Source organism: Podarcis filfolensis (genome assembly GCF_964270895.1).
Source record: "Podarcis filfolensis genome assembly, chromosome: 4".
Classification (NCBI taxonomy): Eukaryota; Metazoa; Chordata; class Lepidosauria; order Squamata; family Lacertidae; genus Podarcis; species Podarcis filfolensis.
The window spans coordinates 43219217-43232278 of NC_139607.1; positions in this window are offsets into that span (position 1 = coordinate 43219217).

Consider the following 13062-nt stretch of genomic DNA (forward strand, 5'->3'; position numbering starts at 1 on the left):
CTGCAACTTTCCTCATGACACTGCATTCAGCCCCATCCTGCGCCTGCTCCTTCTTTGTCATGAAGCTTCACCTTCATATGAACGCTTTGGCAACATCAGCATTTCTCCTCAGTCTCTTACAGTGATGTAAGAGCTTTCTTATTTGGGCTACATTGGGGCTTAGCAATTTAGTTATGCATCTGATTCTAATAGGATTGTAATGGTAACTTTGGCACCTGTTTTACATATTGACTGTTGCCTCCTCTAGGACTTAAAAATGAGCACCCCCAAAACCAGGGACGCGGATAATCTTCTATGGACCTGCTACAGGTCTTCTCTATTCAGAAAGTGACATTTACCACCTGTAAGGGATATGGACTTATCGGTGGTTGCCTTCATTTTTACGAGGCAACTACACAAGAGTTGGGTTCATATTCTCCCTCCTAAACATACAGGGATCTATCTCAAGCCCATTTGTTTTTAGGTTGATTGCATTCTTGCACTTGTATGTGTTATTACTTTATACTAGTTTTGTATATATGCTTTCAAATAATGTGAGCAATCATGGGAAGGTGGAATAAAACATTTTTCTAAAAAAGAAACAGATAAAAATAGGGGAGTAGATGATTCAGTGAAAACAGATGGAACATATATCCCATAAGAAGGGTCTGTGGAACAAAAAAAACTGTAGATGTTAAGAAGGGGACAGAAGTTCAAAGAACTGGAAGAGAGCACAACCTCATTCTTGCTAATTACAAACTATGCAGGACTTGCATAGTTACTGCAGAAGGCCTGAGGTCATGTGCTTTTATATTGACAAATTGAATTCAGTGCTTTAATATATTGTACAGATGTGAAATATTGTTCAAAAGAGCCATGCCAGAATACAATTTTGCAATCACTTAATGTGCATGTCAATATTTTATAGGCAATTTTATTTAACATCTTGTACATTTATTTAACATCACTGTACATTTTCAACAGTGAAACTGGAGGTCCTCAAGAGTAATTGTTCTAAAACAATAAGTGGGTTCCCCCCCCATTTTTGTCTGATGGAGAAACAGCCATCATTTATATTTTTGAAAAGTAGTGCTTGAAAACGTTTCATTGCATCAATCAAGGTCAACTTAATCCTAGGCAATCTCAGGGCAGTCAAGTGCACAGAAGATGCAGGTAAAGTTGCAAGAAGAATTCCACTAAAATATGATTAGATAAAATGACTAGGTGAAGTGTGCATCTCTCACTCTGAGCTTGCATAGTGTGCATTATCATGCCTACCATGTGGCACTGCAAGCAGTGAAGAAAGTGCATGTTGTAGCCTGCATTGCATCTTCTTTTTTTTTTTTTTAAATATTTTTATTTTTCCATATAAACACAATACAACAAACATAAACATACAAAAACAAAAACAAAACAAGAAACATGTATCATTTCATGTCCTAATTTCATATCCTATCTTCCCCGACTTCCTCATGCTTCCCCTTTCTGTATTCCAAATTCTTATCGATTGTTCAGCAAATCTTCCCTTATTTTAATTTAAATTTAGACTATTCTTCCTTGTTTTCCTTGTCTTAACCATTGCTAATAGTAACCATTTACTTTCCAGTCCAACATCATTCTAACTTTCATTAACTTTATGATATTTCTTTAAATAGTCCTTGAATTTTTTCCATTCTTCTTGCGCTGCTTCTCTTCCCTGGTTTCGGATTCTGCTCGTCATTTCTGCCAAGCCCATATAGTCTATCACCTTCATCTGCCATTCTTCCAGTGTGGGTAGTTCTTGCGTCTTCCAGTACTTCGCAATGAGTATTCTAGCTGCTGTTGTAGCATACATAAAGAAATTTATATCCGTCTTTAACACCCCTTGGCCGACAATACCCAAGAGAAAGGCCTCTGGTTTCTTGGGGAAAGTATATTTAAATACCTTTTTAAGTTCATTATAGATCATTTCCCAGAATGCCTTAATCTTCGGGCAGGTCCACCAAAGATGAAAAAATGTACCTTCAGTTTCTTTACATTTCCAACATTTGTTGTCAGGCACATGGTAAATCTTTGCAAGCTTGACTGGGGTTATGTACCACCTAACCTGCATTGCATCTTCAAACAACTAGCTGATGGAGTTTCTACAAGTTCTCCAGAGGCTGCTGATTCCCACTATGGGGTGGGACTGTTGGAGCCCTTGAAGACTGACTGTGACCAGTTGACTGCACATTTTGGGTGGCCACTTATGTCTCAGATTCAGTCTACTTTCACCAGGGACTAAGCCGTTATGGCAGGCATAGGCAAACTGGAGGTCCTCCAGATGTTTTGGGACTACAGTTCCCATCACCCCTGACTACTGGTCCTGCTAGCTAGGGATCATGGGAGTTGTAGGCCAAAAACATCTGGAAGGCCCAGTTTGCCTATGCCTGATTTAGGGAACGCTTTGCCAACTGAAGTTCAGCAGGAGTCATCCCTGTTTTCTTTTAAATGTCTTTTAAAAACTGTACATTGGAACCCAGTTTTCCTTTTTTACTATTTTATTGATGTTTTTACTCTATTTTGATATTTCTCTGTTCTGCACCTTCGTTATATTTTCTACCAAAGGGTGGTTTATAAATATTTAAATAACAACCAAATTAAAGTTGCTTGACTTTGGAGAGGTCTTGATTCTGCAGTTGCAGTCCTGACTGAAGTGTCCAATGTCATAGCATGTGAAATGGTATAGGATCACGCTTGAGTTTATACAGTCTGATAAAATGCTTGCCATTCTGTGGCCAACCATGTGCTCTCTTGACTTCTGTCCCTCTTGGCTTATTAAATCAAGCAGAGAAGGTTTGCCTGGTTAGGTCAAGAATCTGGTTAAGATTTAATTGCATGAGGTGGTCCCTGCCACCTTGAAAATGGCAGTGGTACAACCATTCCTATAAAAGCTGGACTTGGATCAATTACCTTGGACTAACTAGTTACAAACACTGGTGGTGGAGAGGATCATTGCAGGGTGGGGATGCAGGCATTCTTAGATGATACTGGTTATTTAGCTCCAATCCAAACTGAATTTAGGCCTGGTCATGGAACAAGTTCAAATGCAGTGACTTTTTATGGAACCTGTAATTCATGTGTTTCCACACTGTCAACCCTAGTGTCTTTAAAACAATAAAAAATAAAAACTTAATAGAATGGTTGTGATGCCACAAACCATCAGTAATAGAGTTGGGGTTCCTCAAGCTATGTGCCTGTGTGTGTTAGCTCAGTGGGAAAAACTTTTCAGGACTGCATCCCTACTGACAATTATTGGCTGCATCCTTATTGAATTATTATTATTTTATTATTTTATCACTTGCTGCAAACATTTAAGTACTTTAAGCAATTATGGGTGTAACCTTTTTTTCTGAAAAAAGGGGCTATTTGATATTCTTCTTCTAAGAGCATGGCGAAAACATCCACATATTTTCTCACCATTAAGGAGTTCTGGAAAAATAGGATTTCTCCTTTTTATCGCAATGGATATACTATTCATAAATAAATGAATTTATGAAGGACCTGTTGCATGCAGAAGAACATTATCACCATTGTAGGCAAGACCATCTAGCTATGTTCCACTAACTCATTCAAGTTTATTTTAATATAAACTTTTAAATGTATTCCCCCCCCCCAGAATGTGTCATCAAAAATCCGTAGGTAAGTGGTGATTGAAGGCTGTCTTTGATAAAGGTGACAATTTGTTTAACTTCGCTAAAATACTCACTAATTTCATTGCCCAATTCTCCATGTATAAAAAGTATTGTATTGTTTGAATGACAAAGTGATACTTTAAACAAAGGATGAATTGTGTAGATGAACAAAAATCACTTAAGTGCTTTTTAGGATCCAGATCCCAGCTTTGGGGCGGGGGAAAATCCCTTCGTTTATTATCAGCCAGGTATTTGCTTTCTTGAAGTTCAGATGCTGAAAGTTGCACTGTGGAAGTTATCCTACACATCCTTCTCTTTGTCTGCTTCAATGTGTTACTTACTTAATGAGCCACAATGGGATTCAAAAAAGCCTCACAGGTGCACTTACTTGCTCGGGATGCTTATGTCTTCCTCTTGCCTTGTCCTTTCCAGATTCCCCTGCCTGCATTTTGACTGATCTTTAGAGCAGCTTTTGAATGCCTCGCCTTCAGAGGTTTTGACCTCCTGTAGCAGTAAACATCAGCCCCATTGAGCTTTTCTACCTTTGTTTCTTCTTCACCTTTGCTTTGCCCTAAGTCATCTATATAAATCCTGATCCTGCATTTTTGTAGTGTTCGTGTAAGCCAGTTCTGCAAAGATAGACCTACACCAAATTGTTTTTCTTTCACTGCTTTTTATTTATTTATTATTTCTTGATAAACTGCAACCCCAGTGAAACCAAGCTAAGGTACATGTAGCATTACATATGATGATAGCAATTCTTATGACTATTCGTTATGGCTTATTCAAACCAAGTCAGACCATCGTTCCACCTATTTTGCCACTGTCTATGCTAGTCCTCCAATTTCTCAAAAGTCGTCTTCTCCCACCCAATTGCCTCCTGTTTTTCTGTTTTATTTGCAGGGAACTTCAGAATTTGTTTAGAATTTTGGTGGGTGCAAGGTGAAGTTCATCTTATCACTGTGAGATGTGTGGTTTGTGTTTTCCTTTCTATAAAAAAAATTCACCAACACCTGCCTGCCCTACTGGGTATGCAAAAAGGCCCATGGAAGGAGTTACCTCATAATGTCTTCCACTGAGCTTTAATTGAAACAGCTTTTCATGTTTCAATTAAAGCTCAGTGGAAGACATTATGAAGTAGCTCTTCCATAGCATGTTTTGCAGACCAGGAAGTTCCAGTAGTTCAGGAGACTCATCCAGCATTGTATTCTGCCCAGAAGTGAGCTGTAAATGCTCCAATGCCAAAATTAGCTTGAGAAATTCTCCTATTTAAACCAGACTTTGAGGCACAGCAAAACCAAAGAACGATAAACAAATGGAAGTGGGAAATCGTCTCATTCCTCAGAATTGTCTCATCCCCCACCCTATGTAGGTGGGGTTTTTTTTAAGGACAAAGTTGTATAATAAACTTTCACTAGCAGGTTTCAACGGACATTTGGACAATAGATCTAGTAATGTGGGAACATGACAAATTATAGTTCTCATTCAGCACAAGACAATAGTTTATTGATTTCCTACGCCATTTGCATAGATTTATCTTGTAATAGAAAATGTTCACATTCTTTCTAAATACTTATTGATTATGTGAATTCCCAAATAATTGCCTCATCAGTAGATTAATCTTTCTGGTACTCTAGTTTAATGTACAGTTAATTTCTTTACCATTATCAATTACACAGCTGATTTTGTTTTGCCCAGTTAACAAAAATACTCCAGGAACCACATGTGCAGATATTTACCAAGGTCATTTTAACTGAAGACCAAGCAGACATTTGTAGAAGCACTGAATAGTAAAAAAAACCTGACAAATCTTGACACATATTCTTAATGCATGCTTGTAAATGTCACTGCAGGCAGATAACATTGTATCATGAAATCAATTATGATATTTTATAGAAGATTGATTTATACCAGCAGATGAAGCATCAGATCTGTGTTAATGTTGCTTAAATCTTAAATGCTTAGTTTCTTAGTTTCTAATTACAGTGCTACAGCATATTTTCTGCACTGTTTTCTAAAGTAAATTATGGCTTGGATGATTATTCAGTTTACAACCACATAGGAAGAGCTCAGCTACTATGCATATTAATTAAGATTACGAATATATGGAATTCTGCCATTAAACCTTCTCCAGGGGTATAGATTTATGCAGAATATCTGCAAGCGCCATTAGATTTCAGCTGCTTCCATTTATGCTGCCACAATTGCTATTTTTGATGTTATGTAGGCCCTGAATATTTCCATGTAGATGTACTTTGATCACTGTAACACTAAATCATGGATTTTGTAGTCCATAGTAGTCTCAAAATGCATAATGAATACTGCGCAGAGACTGAAGCATGAATGTGAATAAAAATATTGGAGGTTTGCATAGTGTAGCTAGCATTTGTTTAATGCATTAAACAAATCATGAAACTTGTTTATTATTATTATTATTATTTATGTCAATCAAAGTCTGTACTGGTCTGGTCACAACAGATGCCTACAAATCGTCACTCTTTTGAAATCAGTCTGCAAAAGTCTGTGTTCACAAAATATAGCACTTTGAAAGGATTTTAGGGCGCAGTTTTATGGTGCTTGGGAAAGGGTACCAGAAGCCATTGGACATGTAAGCAACCTCCATCAATGAATATGGGAGTTACATCATCCGAGAGGTAGCTTTGGCACCAGAGCCTCAATCTTTAACTGCACCAAAGCACAATGTGAGCTGGGCTAAAAAGGGTACATTGCAGAAGTATAGGAAGTGGCTGTGATTTAAATGATCCTAAGGTCTCCTTTCCTCTGTCCTGCCCCACACTAGGACAGAATTTATAAATGTATTTCTGAGGATGGAAAATATCACAGTAAATCTAAAATTATCAACCTGCTTCTGTCCCTCTTGCCAGTTCCGAATCTCTCTCTTTGGCGATCACTCGTAGCTGAGTAAGATTGTCTTCCATGAACGTGGTCTTAGCAGTGAGTCTGTAAGTGACTGTGGAAGCCAGTTCTGGATCCACATGTCCTTCCACAGTAGGGACATAGGTTTCTGGGCAGGAGTTGATCATGGTGAGGGTTTGCTAAGTGTGCCTTCCTCTTAGGTTTTAAAAGTATGTCAGATCTGAATTTCATGGTTTCTTCATAACTTGATTTGACTACAAACTGTGGTATATGCTTCTTATATATTTGAACTAAGGTGTTTGTCTCTTTTAGTTAGTGGATTGTAAAAATAAAATAAAGCTGGGTGGTATTCAGCTACTCAGAGAACACCCACTGAAATTAATAGACCTAACTTAGAAATGTTGATTAATTTAAATGTGTCTACTCTGCATAAAATTTAGTTGATACTATCCATTTAATTTACAATGCATTGATTGCAAAAAAATAGAAAGAAAAAGGAAATGAAAAACTACTTTTATGAAACACCAGCACCACTGATCTGCACTTTAGCCGTCAAGTAAATGGCTCTCTATATAGTGCCTTCAGCTGTATGGCCATGCAAAATGCAGATATGTTCCAATCCTTATTTTCAAGAAAACAGAAATAATCATTCCAAGATAGCTGCAGAAACAATATTCTATGGCCATGTTTCCATATCATATCACAACAAAACTTTTAGGAAAATTAAAACAAAATGTGAGGTCCAAATCACCATAACCAGTGAATGTCTTACATGCTAATAGGACATCAAGATTACCCTCTCATTAATACCAACCTTTGTCACAATGGCCTGATGGAACCCCAATACAGATTTGGATCAGCTCTAATATCTCAGTCACAGACTGGTTGTTGTGATATGGTCTCCATCAGAGCGCCATAAGGCACTTGGCACTCAATGCAATCCAGCCCTGATCCCTCAGCTGCAGAGTTCTATACAGCAGATGGGGCAGGTGGACCACTGTGAAGTCTGTGCAGGAAGGAAGGCCAGTTCAGCTGAAGACATTGATATTACAAGTACCTATTTTCAGAAAAGAGGGATTTCTCATAGACTCCTGATTTGGCGGTAGAATGTCAAACCTGGAGCATGAGAAATGAAGCAGACCCTAATAAAGTAACGCAACATACTGAATTAAGCCAGTAAATATTGACTTTCCATCAGATTTGCTCAATACAGGGAATGCCTACCAAATGTCTAGCGCCATGTTGTACCACAAATAGCCTTTGACACACCATTTAGAGGAAACATCAGCTGTCTCTTCCAAAGCCCCATGAGTGATATTTCTCCATTGACTTTTTTCCAAAAAGACAATTTGGTCTATAGCCCCATCACTTTTATGACAGAATATGCCGTGCTATGGCATGAACGATGGAACCAACCTTCCTCTCCTGTGTTATTACTCTAGCATTATTATTTAGCTGGCTTTGAGCCTGTCTGTTTTTAAGCTACTACATCGTCGATCATGTGGGTCAAGCTGTTACAGAAATGGCAGGAGAGATCTGCAGTAAATGATCATCCTAGAGGTTATACACAGTCTTTTACATGACTACAGGGGATGCTGAGAATTATTAAAAGGCTACAGCTGTCACATTAGCCCACCAAATGCACTCCTATCCTAGAAGCCACAGCCAACCCAAGGACTAATGACTGGTTGTACGACCTGACTGAGGCCTTTTCTATTATATTGACATCATACGTCCTGTATCATAAAAGCCAATCTCATGGACTTTATCATATTTTAGTGTCACATTCTAGAATGTACAAGAAATGAGAATTATGCAGCTAAAAAAAGGCTGGACTGAAAATGAAAGAAAATATGGGATGGGTGAATGACATCCAGCAAGGTTGTTAAAGGATGGCTAAAGGCTGCTTTGTCAAAGAAACTAGAGCCATGAAGAAAGGTGGGCAAGTTTATCCTCTACTCAAGCAGTAACTCTGAAAACATCCCTTTATTTTTACATATTAGATGTAAAATGCTATTATTCATTGCTATTGGGAAAGCTAAAGAATTACACTTCCTGGCACTACCACAATATTGGGTAAACTTTCCCCTGAAATTGGATGGAGAAGCCTATCCCTTACTTCATACAGTGTTTCATCCAAATCAGTCAAGTGCATGAGGTATGGCACCACCATTGAAGTGCCCTCCCAACTCCTGTACATACTCTGTGCCTATTGCCACTGCCACTGCTTCCCTTGCCCTCGTTGCTGCCCTGCCCCATTCCAGTCCCAGAAAGAAGCAGTGTTGCCGCAGCCGGGAAAGTGACAATTCAGTAGTGGTGTCCCACTTTGGGCAGCACTACAGATTCAACTGATTCAAATACCTTTTAATTTTTCTGTGGTTTTATTTAAGAACCACTATCCCACTTAAAGAGGTAGGTTTCATAATCCAATCTCTCCTCAATCCTCTTCACAATTAAATCTCCATCTCCTTGCAAAACCCAATCAGGTCTGGGTAGTGTTCAACACCAACACAAGCAGCCAGGTTTATTATTATTATTATTATTGGTGCTGCTGCTACTCTTACTACTTATTACTAAAATGGTTTCTAAGTGGTTTACAGATATAACACCTGTTACAAAAATACGACCACACCTAATTAAAATACAGTATAAGGCCACTTCGACAAACCATTAAAACAAAAACCAATAATTCAAACGTACAATAAACAAGCCCATTAAAACAACATAACAAATAAAACAGTTAAAACAGGAAGCTAATAGAAGGCAGACACAGGTACCAATGCACATGCATAGCTGTACCAATGCTATGGGATTTGAGTGTTTATCATATTCTCTTTATGGCCCATTCCAGAAACACTTATTACACCAAAATCAGGTCAGAGGTCATGGATTCTATTAATTTATCTATTTTGCGATATTATTTGGAGTCCAGAAATTCCAGGTGTTTGCATTTTTCCTTAGAATTTATTTGCAGTGTTTGCCATCCATACCAATACCATCCATACTAATAATTATGCCAATAATTTGTTTTGTTTGAATATTATTGTAGGCATCAATCTGAGGAGCTGATAGAGACATAATAACTCTCTCTCTCTCTCTCTCTCTCTCTCTCTAACTTTAAAATCTCCTAAAATAATCTTCCTGCTTTCAGCACCGACCCATTTTTTTTAATACACAGACATCAAACCTCAAGTTGACTATTTGCTAATCAACAGGTTCCACTACATTGCACAACTGTATTGTTAAAAGTTCATTATTATTAGACTTTGTTTTCACAGTCTCCTTACTATGTTCCTGAAAGACCTATAGTTTGGACATGGTTTAATGGTTTATAAAATGGTACATCAAACAGATGACTCAACCTTTTGAAGATAATATTTTTCAGGACAGGTTTGCCTCATAGAGTTTGTTTCATCCATGAGAACAGAACAGTGTGGTCAGATCAAGGTGGTAATAAAGAGAAAGCAAAGATAGGTGCCCTTATGAAGTTGGCTTGCATGAAACAAAATAAAAAGTTACAACAGCTTTAAAAGAAAAATACTCTGCTCAAATAAAAAAGTCCCACTAAGTTTTCAACAAGTTTCATACTACAGCTACATATGCTTTAACTGTCTCAATTGTTTAAGCTTAGAATTAAAACAAACAACAAAACCCTAATATAGTTATAAAGTTAGATATAATTCATGTCTGGAGTTGTTTTCTTCTTTTCACATCATGCTCATTCCTCATAAATAGGTTTGGGTTTGAAAACAGGGGGTGGGGTGGGAGACAGAAGCAGTGGTTGATGTTGCTCATAGGCTGGAGCCCTGCTCATCCTGTTCATAAGCATTTAATCAGGTGATTAACTTTTGCTTGTCAGAATATCCCTAGCTTGGGGTGGGGGTGGGGCTCATTTCTGACTTAGTATGGGTTGACAGAATGGGAAAATACACCATTTAATAAATTTCGTCTATCAGTTTATGCACATTTTTAGCCTTTCACCGTACGGTCCCAGTGTGGGTTTCATATAGTTAGAGATAGTGGAGAATTCCAATGAAAACTGGAAACAAAACCTGGACTGAAAAAGCTTGAGTATACCTGCCACCGCCATCTTGAGCATCTTGCCTAAGAAGGGAGAGCAACTAGCTAATATATGTTTTAAAACTACAGAATTCAGGGAGAGGGTGCACAGCCACCTCTTTAAGGGCCAATGGTACCAGTTCCCTCCCACAACAAGACATTTACAACTCACTAGACTCAACCAGTTCACCCCTTCCAGCTCACTCTTGTGAACCACTGTGAGCAAGGTTCAAGAGGACAAGTGGTTAGCTGGATCCCTTCAAGCGGTTTGTCCACATCAATAGGCCTTAACAATTAGAATCCCCGTTATATATTTTAATTTGTCTTGTTTCCCACACGTTATGTTTAGACACTAAAACCACTGGCCAAAGCACAGGGCCCACAAAGCCCTTTAGCTGCATGTGCTGAATCCCTCTCACATTGAAAAATCTCCTTTCCTTATATGAGACAGGTAAACATTTTGTACATGCACAGGCATTTCCCAGTAGATATATTACATGTTTCCCTTGTGTAGAAGATAATTGGAAATTCTTTTGTGTATAAGACTCATTGGCTGTGATCCAGGGGCTTTAATGCATGCAATGATTCTGGCACCCACAATAATTTCCTATTATCTTCTACACAAGGGAAACACATAGTGTATACAAAGGGAAATGACTGTGCAAGTGTACAATATTTCCCATTGGTGCTCACCTTGCCCTCCCTAAATGGTGCCTCTGGGTGTTTTTGGAAAAGGTTGCTAAGACTCCTATTATCAACAGGCATGCACAATTGAATTGATTAGCTAAAGATGGAATAAATTATTTAAGGGCTCTGTGATCCAGTGGCCCCTATGAACAGAAAGTCCTTAACTAAATTATTCTACATTTACTATATTAATTCAATTTCCTGTGTCTGTTAGTGGTTGATAATAGGAATCTGATCACTCTCCTTCAAAGATGCCCAGAGGCACCATTTAGGGAGGGCAAGGTGGGTAACAATGTTATTATTCCTAAATAGCACTTACATTTCTTTCCAAATTACTGGTATTCTACACTTGGTAAATATAAAACAATACAGTGGTATTTGTACTGGCTTTGTTCAGAAACAAGGCACAATTCTATTTACTTCAAAGAGGGGTGACGGATTATCTCATATAGTTATAATTACACATTAAAAAATACGCAGCTAATGATTTAAAAATGAATCACACTTTTAAAACTAAATATTGAATATATTCAGGACTGGATTTCTAAACCTTTCTATAAATCTTCTCACAAATTTCCATTATTGGTATCTGCTAGAATTGGGAGGGAAGTCATTTTTGCTCAAATTTTAACGAGAAACCACCTAATTTGCATGCTGTGACCAATATGTGCACCTATATACAGCTATCCTTCAAAATCCATACTTCTTTGAATTTTGCGATGCTGTCCTTTAACCAATGTGTACAAAAATGTGCCATGTGCACAAACATGCACACATGCGAAAATAACACAAGAAAATGCATATGGATGCTGACATATGTAATTATCCATATATTTCAAATTGCTGTAGAAATGTGAAGAACTGATTTTAAGATTGAAAAGATGAGAAAGAGAGAAACTGCAATCAGAGGTGGTGCCAAGCCTAGGGGGCACTGCAAGGCATCGCAACTATGACATAGTATAGTGACTTGAGCAGAATTGAAGACAAGGTGGAGCGAGGCATCAAATTTGGGCCTCTCACAAGGTGCTGCTAAAATTAGAAAATCTAAAGTCTGCCCTTGCTGCAACTGGGAGTTGTGTCCTCAGTTATAGTAACCTAAATATGTGATAACTGTATCTATCCTGCCAGGTAAGTATGTCTGTGCAAGTATCACATGAAAAAAAAAAATTGGATGCAAGACGTGGGTGGCACTGTGGGTTAAACCACAGAGGCTAAGACTTGCTGATCAGAAGGTTGGTGGTTCGAATCCCCGCAACAGGGTGAGCTCCCATTGCTCGGTCCCTGCTCCTGCCAACCTAGCAGTTGGAAAGCACGTCAAAGTGCAAGTAGATAAATAGGTACTGCTCCGGCGGGAAGGTAAATGGCGTTTCCGTGCGCTGCTCTGGTTCGCCAGAAGCGGCTTAGTCATGCTGGCCACATGACCCGGAAGCTGTACGGCGGCTCCCTCGGCCAATAAAGCGAGATGAGCGCCGCAACCCCAGAGTCGGTCACGACTGGACCTAATGGTCAGGGGTCCCTTTACCTTTACTCTGGAGTTTGATCGCAAAACTACATGTAAGAATATTCAAGATTGGTGCGAAAAAATAAAAGTGATTGTAAAAAAGAAAAAGTCTCAAAAACACTTTCCTTGAAAAGGGATAACACTTTCAAGCATCTAAAAAAAGAAGTACAAGGCGGTCTCGTAACATCTGTTTCTATATAGTTAATTGGGGGGAAAAACAGAGATCGACTCAATACCGGTTTTAAAACTTCATTCTCAAGGACACAGATACCAGATTTCACTGAGCTAGATACTTCTCATACATAA